Genomic DNA, 13,377 nt, shown 5'->3' on the forward strand with positions numbered 1-13,377 from the left:
ATTCTGCAGTCTTTGAAAGATATGAAGAATGCCTATCTAACTGAAAGATATCTCTATATATCTAGAAAATCTAACATGACTACAAGCTTGACTATTATCCATTAACAACCTATATTTCCTAATTAAAAGTACATTTTTAAATGAACTACACAATCACAATACCTTAATCAAGATCAGAAATACATATACATATAACAAAATTGACCATAAAATCCATACCAATGCAAATTATTCATATCTATATCAGTGCATTAAAGGCTAGCTTGGTCTAATCGCTAGCTACATAGCAAATTCCAGGCCAACTAGAGCTACAACAGTGAGACCCTGTTTCAAACACATACAGAGAGAGAGAGAGAGAGAGAGAGAGAGAGAGAGAGAGAGAGAGAGAGAAAACCCCAACACATACACACACACACACACACACACACTGAAAAAAGAATTACACTGTAGCAAAAATTATATTATAAAGTAACTTCTTGAGACCTGGGCAAAAAAAAATATACTGTAGCAGAAAGAAATATGCAACCTTTAAAGCTTGAGGGAAAGATGGCTTCTGTCAGGTTCACCTCCCTCTTGATTTTTTGTTTGTTTGTTTGTTTGTTTGAGTCAAGGTTTCTCTATGTTGCCCTAGCTGTCCTGGAACTTACTCTGTAGACTAAGCTGACCTCAAACTCACAGACATCCACCTGCTTCTGCCTTCTAAATGCTGGAATTAAAAGTGTTCGCCACCCAGCTCCTCCTTTTTTATTGTTGAGATTATGATTTTTTTAATTTCATGTGCAGTGGTGTTTTGCCTGTATAATTGTCTCTGTGTGGATCCTTTGGAATTGGAGTAACAGACGGTTGTGATGTGTCATGGGGGTGTTGGGAATTGAACCCTGGTCCTCTGGAAGAGCAACCACTGCTCTGAACTGCTGAACCATCTTTCCATCCCATTGAGATTATAATTTAATTACATTTCTCCTTTGTCTTTCCTCCTTCCAAACCCTCCCATATAGTCCTTGTCATTCACTCTCCTTCAAATTCGTGGCCTCTTTTTTTTTTTTTCACTTATGTGGCTAAGGCTGGCTTTGGACTGCAAGCTAATCTAGTCTACTGAGAGCTCAAATTACAGGCCTAAAATATTGCTTCAAGTCTTTATTTCTAAATCATTTTTTTGTTTTGAGACAGGTTTTCTCTATGTAGCTCTGACTGTCTTGGGGTAGCTCTGTGTCTTGGAACTCCCGTTGCAGACCACACAGGCCTCAAACTCACAGGTATCTGCCTACCTTTGCCTACTGAGTGCTAGTGAAATAAAAGGTGTGTGCCACCACACCCAGCTTTAAGGGGTACTCCTCCACCCACATTGTCTACATTGTTTTCACCTTCCACTAAACAGGAAGTATTTCTTTTTAAGCACCAAGCCTGTAAATTTGCTTGACAATAGGGCCAAGGCGACAGGAGCCAATGGCTCCTCTGAATTACAGGGTCTCTCTAGGCTTACTGAGGACTGCAGCTATGACCTTTATGTGGCTCCATTTCTTCTGAAGACTTTGTTTTGTTTTTCTTTGGGGGTCGGAGCTGGAGAGATGGCTCAGTAGTTAAGAGCGCTTGCTGCTCTTGTAGAGGACTGGTTAGGTTTCTAGAAACCCCCCTACCCCACCCCTGCAGCTCACTGTTAACCTGTGAGCGCAGCTCCAGGGCATTAGACACCCTCTTTTGACCTCCACGGGTCATACTAACAAACAGACACAGAAACACACGTAAACCAGCACTCGGGAGGCAGAGGCAGGATGATCTCTGTGAGTTCGAGACCAGCCTGGTCTACAAGAGCTAGTTCCAGGACAGGCTCCAAAGCCACAGAGAAACCCTGTCTCGAAAAACCAAAAAAAAAAAAAAAAAAAAAAAAAAAAAAAAAAAAAAAAAAAAAAAAAAAAAAAAAAAAAAAAAAAAAAAAAAAAAGAAACACACATAAAAAGTACACTTATCATTTGGCTTTGTCTTTTCTTTTTTTAAAGACAGGATTTCATTATACAGTCCTGGCTGCCTGTCCTGGAACTAGATATGTAGATCAGGGTGGCCTCAAACTTGTAGAGATCAACTTGTCTCAGCCTTCCATACGCTGGTGTTAAAGCCGTGCACCACCCTACCTACCTCCTTTTGAACTTCTCATCAAATTGCATCAGGCTAGCTGTGTAGGCTGATATAGTTCTATTCTATGGCTAATAAGGAACTGTGGGGTTTTTTTTCTTTCTTTTTTTTCACTTTTTATGTCTGACATGAGAGCTTGGGTAATGTGTATCTGCCTAGAGAAAAGGAGTAACTTGGATTTCCCTTCCAGGAAGTACCAGCCCTAGGCAGAGTGTCACAAGTGCTCCTGTTATGAATTCTGGACTTCCTGTGGTAGTGAGGGCAAGGATGGGCCATGGGATGCACATGCCCTCAATGTCCACAAATGCCAAGCACAGAGAAAGTGCTCATATTTGCTGTGGAAAGAAGAGAGGGGGGGAACACGAGGGCCTGCTTGTTAGGGTTTCTGTCCTGTCCAGTTCCCACAGACAGTAACCCCCAAAGAAATTACACAGAGGTATACATAATTTATAAACTGATTGGCCCATTAGCTCAGGCTTCTTATTAACCCTTATATCTTATATTAACCCATTATTCTTATCTATGTTAGCCACATGGCTCAGTACCTTTTTCAGCGGGTCAGGTCACATCCTGCTTCTTCGGTAATCTGGGAAGGACTGGGGCGGGCAGAAGGGGCTTCCTCCTTCCCAGAATACTCCTGTCCCATTGCCCCGCCTCTATTCCCTGTCTAGTTTTCTGCCTATACTTCCTGCCTGGCTACCAGCCAATCAGCATTTATTTAAAATATAATTGACAGAATATAGAATTGTTCCACACGGCGGCAGGGGGGGGGATCCCTTGTACCCAGGTATGATGATGATTCGTACTTTTAGTCCTAGCACTCTGGATGAAGAAGTAAGAGCATTGCTCTGAGATTGAGGGCAGTCTGGTCTTCACAGTAAGACCCTGTCTCAAAAAAGGAGGAGGAAGATGAAGAGGAGGAAGAGAGGGAGGGAGGAGGAACTGAAGAGATATAGCTCAGTTGGGAAAGTGCTTGCTGTGCAAACACACAAACACACAAGCACAAGGACCTGAGTTGATCCCCAGTGTCCACATGAACAGCCAGGCTTCTCTATTCTCCATGTCCTTCTGTTGCAGAAGACTTGGGTTGGGTTGCCAGCTCACAATCATCCATAACTCCAGTTCCAGGAGATCTGATACTTTCTTTTGATCTTCAAGGACACCAGGCACTCATATAGTATACATACACATACATGAGGGCAAAACACTCGCACATGTAAATTAAATCTAAATAAATAAAGCCAGGCTTTACAGCACATCTGCAAACCCAGTGATAGGACAAAGAGACTGGCGAATCCTTGGAGCTTGCTGGCCAGGCAGCCCAGTCTAGCCTTAGCCTTATCAGTGGACTCCCAGCTTCTAATGAGAGACCCTGACTCAAAATACAAGATGGTGGGGTTGGAGAAATGGCTCAGTGGTTAAGAGCCAGCCTTGCCTGCTCTTCCAAAGGTCCTGAGTTCAATTCCCAGCAACCACATGGTGGCTCACAACCATCTGTAAAAGAGGTCTGGCGCCCTCTTCTGGCCCTCAGGCATACAGACAGAATATTGTATACATAATAAATAAATAAATATTTTTTAAAAAATGGAAAAAAAATACAAGATGGTGGTGCCTGAGGAGGAACGCCACCCCAAGGTTGCCCTCTGGTCTATAAACACATATATACATGTATGTATACTTGTATACACCCCTCACACATATGAGAGAGGGATGGAAGGAAGAGAGAGAGAGAGAGAGAGAGAGAGAGAGAGAGAGAGAGAGAGAGAGAGAGAGAGAGAGATCCTTTGGGTAAGTACAATTCACTGATATTGTGTTTTCTAAATCTGTTCAGATGAAGGCCAGACATCGGTTCCCTAAGGATAACCTTTTCTTGTGACTTCTTGGATTCTTTCTGGCAGTGATGTATCTCAGGCAGTCATAGGTCTAGGATAGAGTTGGTAGCAGCACTGAATTTTCATTCAATTGAACATTCACTGAGCACCTCTCATTAGTGGGCACTGGTTATGCCTTGATTGAGAATAAGGAGTCCCCACTCCAGGCATAATGGTGCCTATCTGTAATCTTAGCACTGGGGGTTGGGGGGAAGTAAGAGTCAGGAGGATCAGGAGTTCAAGGTCATCTTTTTCTATATCTCAAGTTCAAGACCACCCTGACTTATGAGAGATGTTTGCCTTTAAAACAAAACAAAACAACAGCATGATGGAATGACTGAACTGACTTCTAAAAGTTGTCCTCTAATACCATGTGTGGCACATGCCCACCTGCACTTACACATGCACGAATAAAATAACCATACTAAATACAACAGTCCAAATTTTAACGAGAACAAGCAAAAAACCCAAATATAAACAGAATAAGAAGAGCCCAGGACAGCACAGGGCAGAAAATACACAAAAAGCAATAACATAATTTATAAAATGGAGGTATTGCAAAAGAACCTTTTGAGGATTCTTTCTTGTGTGGGGGGGAGAGAGGTTTAATGAGCTATTTCAATGGTGTCTAAAGGTCTCAACGGGAGTTCCAGTAAGCACACTAGTTTCACTTAGCCACCTCAAGGTATTTTCAGAATAGAAAAACTAATATTTTAAGGTAGCTGCGAATATTATTTCATAAAGTTCAAGTTCATGTTTGTTACGTATTTATTAGGGTGCTAGGTAGTGAAATGAAGTGCTTCTCTTTTCATAGAACAAAGAACTTATTGTTTAACTTCGTTACCTAATACCATATTTCTTGGCCAAGCCTGATTTCAGTCCCTATAGGAATTTGGCCAATTCCGTCATTTACTATAGATGTCCACATCTCTAGCAGAAATATTTAGGAAATTATCCTATTTGTCACCCAGATCATCCAAACATAGCGAAAGCAGGCTGTGGAATATACCACTAGATTGACAAACCTTAAGAGTGCCAACTCTAGGAAGAAGATATTTTTAAAATCTTCTTGGGGGCTGGCAAGATGACTCACAGTAAAGGAGCTTGCCACCAAGCCTGATAACTTGAGTTCGTTCACTGGGCCCTGTAGCACGAATAATAAAAACCCAGAAACAGATATTGGGATCCAAATTGAAGATCAGAAAAGCAAAGCAGCCAAGCCACTAGAAAGATCTTTCCTCTACCAAGACTCAGACAAAGAAAGGGGCAATCTTGCAATATATTCCAACCTCAGACACCACACTCCACTGAGTTCCTGTCTCTTCCCCTTTATATTCCTCTCTTCTGCCCAGCCATATCACTCCTGTTTCCACTTCCCTAGTATGGGGATTAAAGGCATGTGATCCCAAGTGCTGGGATCACCTTTGCTTGAGCTCTGTTTCTCTTTTAGGCAGATTCAATCTTGTGTGGCCCAGGGTGGCCTTGAACACACAGAGATCCACCCAGCTGTCACCTGAGTCCTGTAATTAAAGGTGTGTGCCACTACTCTCTAGCTTGTATGGCTGACTAGTCTGGCTACTTTGCCCTCTGATCTTCAAGCAAGCTTTTTTTTTTTTTTTTTCGAGACAGGGTTTCTCTGTAGCTTTTTGGTTCCTGTCCTGGAACTAGCTCTTGTAGACCAGGTTGGCCTTGAACTCACAGAGATCCGCCTGCCTCTGCCTCCCGAGTGCTGGGATTAAAGGCGTGCACCACCACCGCCTGGCAAGCAAGCTTTTTTTTATTAAAAGACAAATAATATACCACTATATTTCCCTTTTTTCTAAAATAAAAAGAAAGCTATAACTAATATAATGAAAACTATATACAATAAGTATAATAACTATATATAATATATAGGGAATAAACACATAAACAATGTTTAGTCCATTTGAATTTGACAAATTCAGAGGAAATATTCCATTATCTATCCTATTTTAGTGAGCCTAAAATTGTCTACCTAATTTATTTTCTATCATAACTTGCTTTCTGCATCTAGTAAACAAGAAAATTATAACTATCTAGTCTTCAACTCCCTCAGAGATCCAAGAAGGAAATAATATTAACTGAGTAAGCAAGAAGTGCAAGTAAGCAACTTTCAAAAAAATGTGAGAATTGATAGAAACAGCTGGCTGCCTGGACAGTCACCCAAAGTTCCTCTACAACATTGGGGCATACATCTTCAGCCTACAGGCTTAGAATATTTGACAGATGATGTAGGAGGGTCATTTGTCTATTTGTTACTTTCATTGGTCAAATAAAGAAACTGCCTTGGCCTTTTGATAGGCCAGCCCTTAGGTGAGTGGAGTAGACAGAACAGAATTCTGGGAGGAAGAAAGCAGAGTCATGCAGAAGCCATGAAGCTCCAGCCCCAGATGGATGTAGGTTAGAATCTTTCCCGGTAATCCACAACCCCGTGGTGCTACACAGATTACTAGATATGGGTTAAAACAAGATGTAAGAGTTAGCCAAGAAGAGGCTAGATATAATGGGCCAGGCAGTGTTTAAATGAATACAGTTTCTGTGTTATTATTTCTGGGGCTAAGCTAGCCATGTGGGAGCCAGGTGGGGTGAAAAGCAGGCCTGCTCGCCTCATCGCTACAGACAGACTTTTCTATGAAGCAGGATTTTTGAAAGAGTGCCCTGCCTTGTCTTCATAAGGTTTGACATTCACTCTCTTTTGTGTCCTGCTCGTCCCATTAAGACAGCATACTGTCAGCAGTCAAGGCAAGGACATTTTCTTGCCCAAGGGCTTACTTTTTCCACAAAGAAAGTAAATTCCATGTGGAGTTTCTTTGATGTCCATTATCTTCTCTAAAGTAGGTTGGTGATGCCAGGAATAGACATGTTTCATTGGCATAAATAAAAGGGCCTATGTTCACCAAAGCTACAGAGAAATCCTGTCTCAAAAAAACAAAAAAGAGGCCTATGTTATTAAAACATATTAATGCCATATTTTGTTGACCTCTGAAGTGTTTGAAGATGATCTACCTAAAATATATCTTTGTTTGACCTTGAAAATATATTTAATGTGACTACAAGTTCAATTATAAAAGGTGATTAACTACTCACCTGCATTTACTTATTATCCTAAATAGTTAATATTAATAATTTGCAAGAACTATTAATTTGCATTACATTGTTAAAAGAGTTGTATAAATACAATACCTTGAACAAGAATAGAAATATATGTACAGTATGTTCTAACAAAATTAATCTCAAATTTGTATCAATATACAAAATTTGTATAAAATATACAAAAATCCAATCCAATGTAAAACATTAAAACTGATAGTTGCTTTTTAAAAGTAGATTTACTAATCTACCTTTTGATCTTATCATATCTATATCTTCCCTTTTTCTTTTCAGAGTAGATTTAATAATCTATCCTTTTATCCTATCATGTCTATATCCCCCTTCTTTCTTTTCAAAACAAGAGCCTTGAATCTAATTTCCTTTGTTTAGCTAACCATTCCTTTGTTTAGCTAATCCTAACCATTGCCAATAACAACTTGTAACTAACCCCTCTAAACAATGACAAATATCCATAACCCATTGAAAGACCAAAAATCACCCACCCCACCTCTTGGGAATGTGGGCATCATATTTTTAAATTTACATCCTTCTGTCTGGGGGCAACAGTTTCTTTAGGGGATCCTGAAAAGAAACATTTGGGTTAATTGTCAAGTCTTGGAAGAGGTGGCTGTATCATTTATTGTCAGGTCTCTGTGTAATGGGAAAGTGCAGGGCTTGTCTCAAGTCTTGGCTAAAGTAGTCTGTTAGACTGAATCATCTCAGTTAGCCACCTCGAAATTGTTTTGAGCAGTTTGTAGTCCAAAACTGACCTTTAGATGGTGATTTGGTGTTATCATAGTCCTGGAGGAATTCTTTGCGGGGCCCCATCTGCCTTTGGAGATTTCAAATTTGCTGTTAGGCATGCTCATGGTTTACTGCAGAAAACTGATAGAGAACTTAAACCCAAAGTCATATACAGGAAGATAGATGAAACCATTTTCTAGAATTAGTTAGTACTCTATATCACCATTAATATCATGACAAAAAGTTTAGAATATATGTATGTATGTATGTGTTAATCTTATAAATTTATACTTTAAGAAATTTATACTTTAAGAAAAGCTGTTAAAGAGTCAATAAAAACCAAAGGATTATGAGATTAGTGGTAATAAAATAGTTCTTAAATATTTTTCTTCTGTCTCATAGTATGTGACTCTTCTGACATGAGACAGAGATTTTGGATTTCACTTTAATAAGCATGCTTGACTTTAGAGAAGGAGAGAGCCACACTCCAACTCCAAAGCCAGCCTTAACCTTTAATTGGACTGGGACTACAGAAAGACCATTTGTATTATATGTCTGTAGCGAATAGCATAAATGAACATTTGGGAAGATTTACAAATTTTTATCCTGTTAAAAATGTTATATACCAACATGCTAGTTAACGCTTTTTCTTGAGACATTTTTTTTCTGGATAATTTGTCCTTTTTCTTCATATGTCTCATTTGCACAGTGATCTGTAGATTTCTTAGCTGGATATCTTTATTCTCTGAAAAGACAAAAACAAAACACTTCCCCAACCGTAATTTTGGGGAGATTTTTCTTTTGACAAGTTATATCTTATAAAATGAAAAGCACTTATTAGTTTATTTTGGTTTTGGTTTTTGTTTTTTAGTTTTTCGAAATGGGGTTTCTCTGTAGCTTTGAAGCCTGTCCTTCCCAGGCTGGTCTCGAACTCACCGAGATCTGCTTCCATACCTCTAGCTTTCCTCCATTGTTTAATAGTCTTAGTCTCTTCTCTGAACCAGGTACTCTATTATAATTGTGGACCAGGCTCTAAAACAGCTTTAACGAACTCTATCCAGGCTTTAGGGATAATTCAATTACAGACTTACCACAAGTTTAACGTTTGTTTCACAAAAGGTGAATGCATGACATATGAGACCATTACTTCCTTGAATCTTCTTAAATCTAGTGTTGGCATAGGAGTCCATTCAACTCTTACAGAGCCTCTAGAATTTGGCAATTCCTGTCAGGTTACTGAATATATTAAGGTTGTTTGTTTGAAAACCTTAGGCTGTTCCTCTCTATTCTTATAATGCAATGCTGAAATTGGTTCTCCATTAAATTTCTCTGTGTGGATTTGAATATTTCTGTGATATGTTTTATTAGTTTTTTCTAAGGTCTGTATATTAGCACTCAGACTAACCAACCTTTTTAGTGATAAAACAAAAATTATAAAGCTGGCAATGTTTACAACTGACATTACATAAATTCCATCTAAATTAGTTATCTTCTTATTTAGTTGTTCCATTTTCAAACTGTCTAGTATAATATCATACAGAGACCCAAATCCCTCTACTCTAATGGCTTTTCCCATTGGGACCCACATGGTAGAGGGCAAAAACCAACTCCATCAAACTCTGTGGCACAAGTACTCTTATAAACACACACAAAACATGTTGTTGTTGGTTGTTCTTTTACTCTTTTTTACTCTTTGCTCTTTAGTGGGACCCACCATCCAGCTCCCAAATAAATACACACAGAGGCTTATTCTTATTTATGAATGCCCAGCCTTAGCTTGACTGTTTTTTCCCAGTTTGTTTTTAAAAAATTACTTATTATGTATACAGGGTTCTGCCTGCATGTATGCATACAGTCTAGAAGAGAGCATCAGACCTCATTACAGATGGTTGTGAGCTACCATGCAATTGGTGGGAATTGAACTCAGGACCTCCGAAAGAACAGCCAGTGCTCTTAACAGCTGAGTCATCTCTCCAGCTCTCTTGCCAGCTTTTCTTAAATTATCCCATATACCCTTTGCCTCTGGCCTTTTTCCTTTTCCTACTTCTGTAATCTCACTTTCACTCTTACTCTGTGACTGGCTGTGTGTCTGTGTATCTGTGTGTCTGTGTGTCTGTGTGTCTGTATGTCTGTGTGTCTGTGTGTCTGTCTGTGTGTCTGTGTGACTGTGTGTCTGTGTGTCTGTGTGACTGTGTGTCTGTGTGCCTGTGTGACTGTGTGTCTGTGTGTCTGTGTGACTGTATAGCTGGTCCCTTCTTTTCTCACTCCTTGACCTCTCTTACTTCCTGATCCCTCTTTGTCTCTATTTATTCTCTCTGTCTGCCAGCCCCTCCTATCCTTTTCCCTGCCTTCTATTGGCCATTCAGCTCTTTATTAGACTAATCAGTTGTTTTAGATAGTCAAAGAATCACAGCTTCACAGAGTTAAATAAATGCAACATAAAAGAATGCAACAGATCTTTGCATTTTTAAAACAAATATAACACATCTTAAAATAATATTCTACAACAACCTGTAATAATAATAACCTATCACCTAGCCTGTAATCCTAGTACTCAGGAGACTTAGGCAGGATTGGCTTGAGTTCAAGATAAAACTGGATTATGTAAGGAGACTCTGTCTTGAAAAGGGGGAGGTGTTACATTTGTGTTTTGCCTGCATGTATGTCTGTTTGACTTACAATGTCATTATCAGTGCTGTTACAATAATTCTTACTAATACTGACTATTCAGTCCATATTCAAATCTATCTTATTGTCTCTATAGTATCTAGAGTGTTTATATAGAAAGTATATATGTATATATTTTATGTACTTACATGTCAAGATTTATAACCATTTTTAATTTATTGAAGTGAAATTTATATAATATAAAATTAACCAGTTTTAGGGAACAATTCAACGCCTTTAGTATATTCAGAATTTATGTCACTACCACCTCTGACTAGTCCCAAAACATTTTCATCATTCTAAAATAAAAATCCATTAAGCAGTTTCTTCCACTCCCCCTCCCCCCAGTCCCTGGCAACCACCAATCTGCATTCTGTCTCTATGGATTTACAGAGTCTGAATATTTCATAGAAATGGAATCATGCAATGTGTGACCTTTTGTGTCTGGTTTCTTTCACTTAGAATAATGTTTTCCAGATATACAGATATAATATTCTTGATACTGGAAAAAGCAGTCAGCAGCAACTGTGACATTTTCTAATCTCTAATATTATTAAACCCAGCTCTCTCCATCTCTCTTTGCTTTCCTGATAAGATTTTCCCTCCTTCATTCAATGAAGCTAATTTTGGCTTATATTCATTAATGTGTTTCTGCTATCATTTCTCTCTCTCTCTCTCTCTCTCTCTCTCTCTCTCTCTCTCTCTCTCTCTCTTTTAACTATTTTTGCTCTATCATGAAACTGATTTATTGCCATTTCCTATTATGAAAGTATACTAAGTAGAAGGACTGCAGATTCAGTAAGAAATAATCACATATAAGCTTATTGAAAGACCTAGCCAGTATTAACACTTTGCATCGTTACATTTTGTCCTTTGTACTCACCAGCAAATAGAACATATGCATGAACATGTATTTCTTTTTGCAGAATTTACCATTCTAATCATGTACAAATAGAACACCACAATGTTGCACCCCCTCTTCCATAAATGAAAATCTGAGCATCAAAAGACCCCTGGTTCCTGGGGGTGGGAAACCTGCAAGCATTTTCTGTCTCCTGATGAAAAACAGCCACCACCTGTGTTTGGGTTCCAGCAATCAAGTGCACACAATAGAGAGAGTCACTCAGCCATTTAAAAAGAATGAAAACATGCTGTTTGCAGGAAAATGAATATAACTGAAAATTGTCATCTTAAGTGAAATAAAACAGACCCATACAGATATCTCGAGTTTTCTCCTATATGTGGATTCTAGATTTTATTTATGTATTTAACTTACTATGTAGCTCAGGCTGGTCTCAAACTATCTTTTTTTCTGCTTAATGAAGAAGAGGGTCTGAAACTTTCAAAGATCCACTTAGCTTCCTGAATGCTAAGGTTACAGGTGTAAGCCAACATATTTGGCATATTACACAAATACACACACACACACACACCATGCTTGTATGTATTATGTGTGTGTATACATAATCATTTATATATTTGTGACATGACATGAAAGTAGAAGCAGGACTCTCTGGAAAAAGAGAAATAATGGGAGAGGAAGGGAAAGAAAAAACAGAGGAATGAATATGATCAAAATATAAAACATAGTTGAATGAAAATATATTGCTCATAGTTTTTTTCATGTGCATCTGTGTTTTGCCTGCATGTATGCCTGTGTGAAGTTATTGGAGCCTCTGAAATTGCAGTTACAGACATGAGTTGCCATGTGAGTGGTAGGAATTGAACCTGGGTCTTCTGTAAAAACAGTCAGTGCTCTTAACAGCTGAGTCATCTCTCCAGCCCAGTCATAGATTATAGTTACCTATTTATTTGTGGGTGGGGAGTACGTGTGTGGGGGTCAGAAGAAAACTTCCAGCACCCGGTTCTCTCCCTCCAAAATGTGGGTGCCAGGGAATAGACTCAGGCCATCGGGTTGGCACAAGCATCTTTACTCACTGAGCCATCTTGGCCTGTTTGGTTTTATTCTCTTTTTGTAAAACATAATTTTAAAATTGGAATTATAAAATAATTATGCCATTCCCCACCCTTTTACTTTGAAGGTGAGGCTAATCTAGAACTCACTATATAGTCCAGACCAGCCTCAAAATCATGGCAAGCCTTCTACGTTAGTCTCCCAGGTGCTGAGATTACAGGCATGAACCACTATGCCTGGTTAAACATATCTTTATGAAACCTATGAGTATGTATAATGGCTATATACCAATAGAAAAATAAAGAAAAACCTAAAGCAAAATTTTTTGAGCTGGAGCAAGCGTTAGCCTCTTGCTGTCAGTTTGGAAACACCACTGGTAGAATTATTCATTGAGCTGTGTTTTGAGTATACACTTAGCAATATCTAGATGCAAGCTGCAAGGCCTACAACAGGGATTAATTTCTTCAATATATAAGACTTTCCCTCCTAAATTTATTCTTTCTTTTTCTTTAAAGGTTTATTTAACTTTTTATTTTATGTGCATTGGTGTGAAGGTGTCAGATCCCCTGCAACTGGATCTTCAGACAGTTGTGAGCTGCCTTGTAGGTGCTGGGAATTGAACCCAGGTCTTCTGGAAGAGCAGTCAGTAGTGCTCTTAACCACTGAGCCATCTCTCCAGCCCCTCTTTTCTTTCTTTCCTTCTTTTTTTGAGACTAACTCTCATGTAGCCCAGTTGTTGTTGTCTTGGGTTTTTTGGTTTTTTTGTTTTGTTTTGTTTTGTTTTGTTTTTTCGAGACAGGGTTTCTCTGTGGCTTTGGAGCCTGTCCTGGAACTAGCTCTGTAGACCAGGCTGGTCTCGAACTCACAGAGATCCGCCTGCCTCTGCCTCCCGAGTGCTGGGATTAAAGGCGGGCGCCACCATCAACCGGCTGTTTTTTT

Source organism: Alexandromys fortis, unplaced genomic scaffold, assembly GCF_014885135.2.
Source record: "Alexandromys fortis isolate MF-2015 unplaced genomic scaffold, M_Fortis_MF-2015_v1.1 scaffold_120, whole genome shotgun sequence".
NCBI lineage: Eukaryota > Metazoa > Chordata > Mammalia > Rodentia > Cricetidae > Alexandromys > Alexandromys fortis.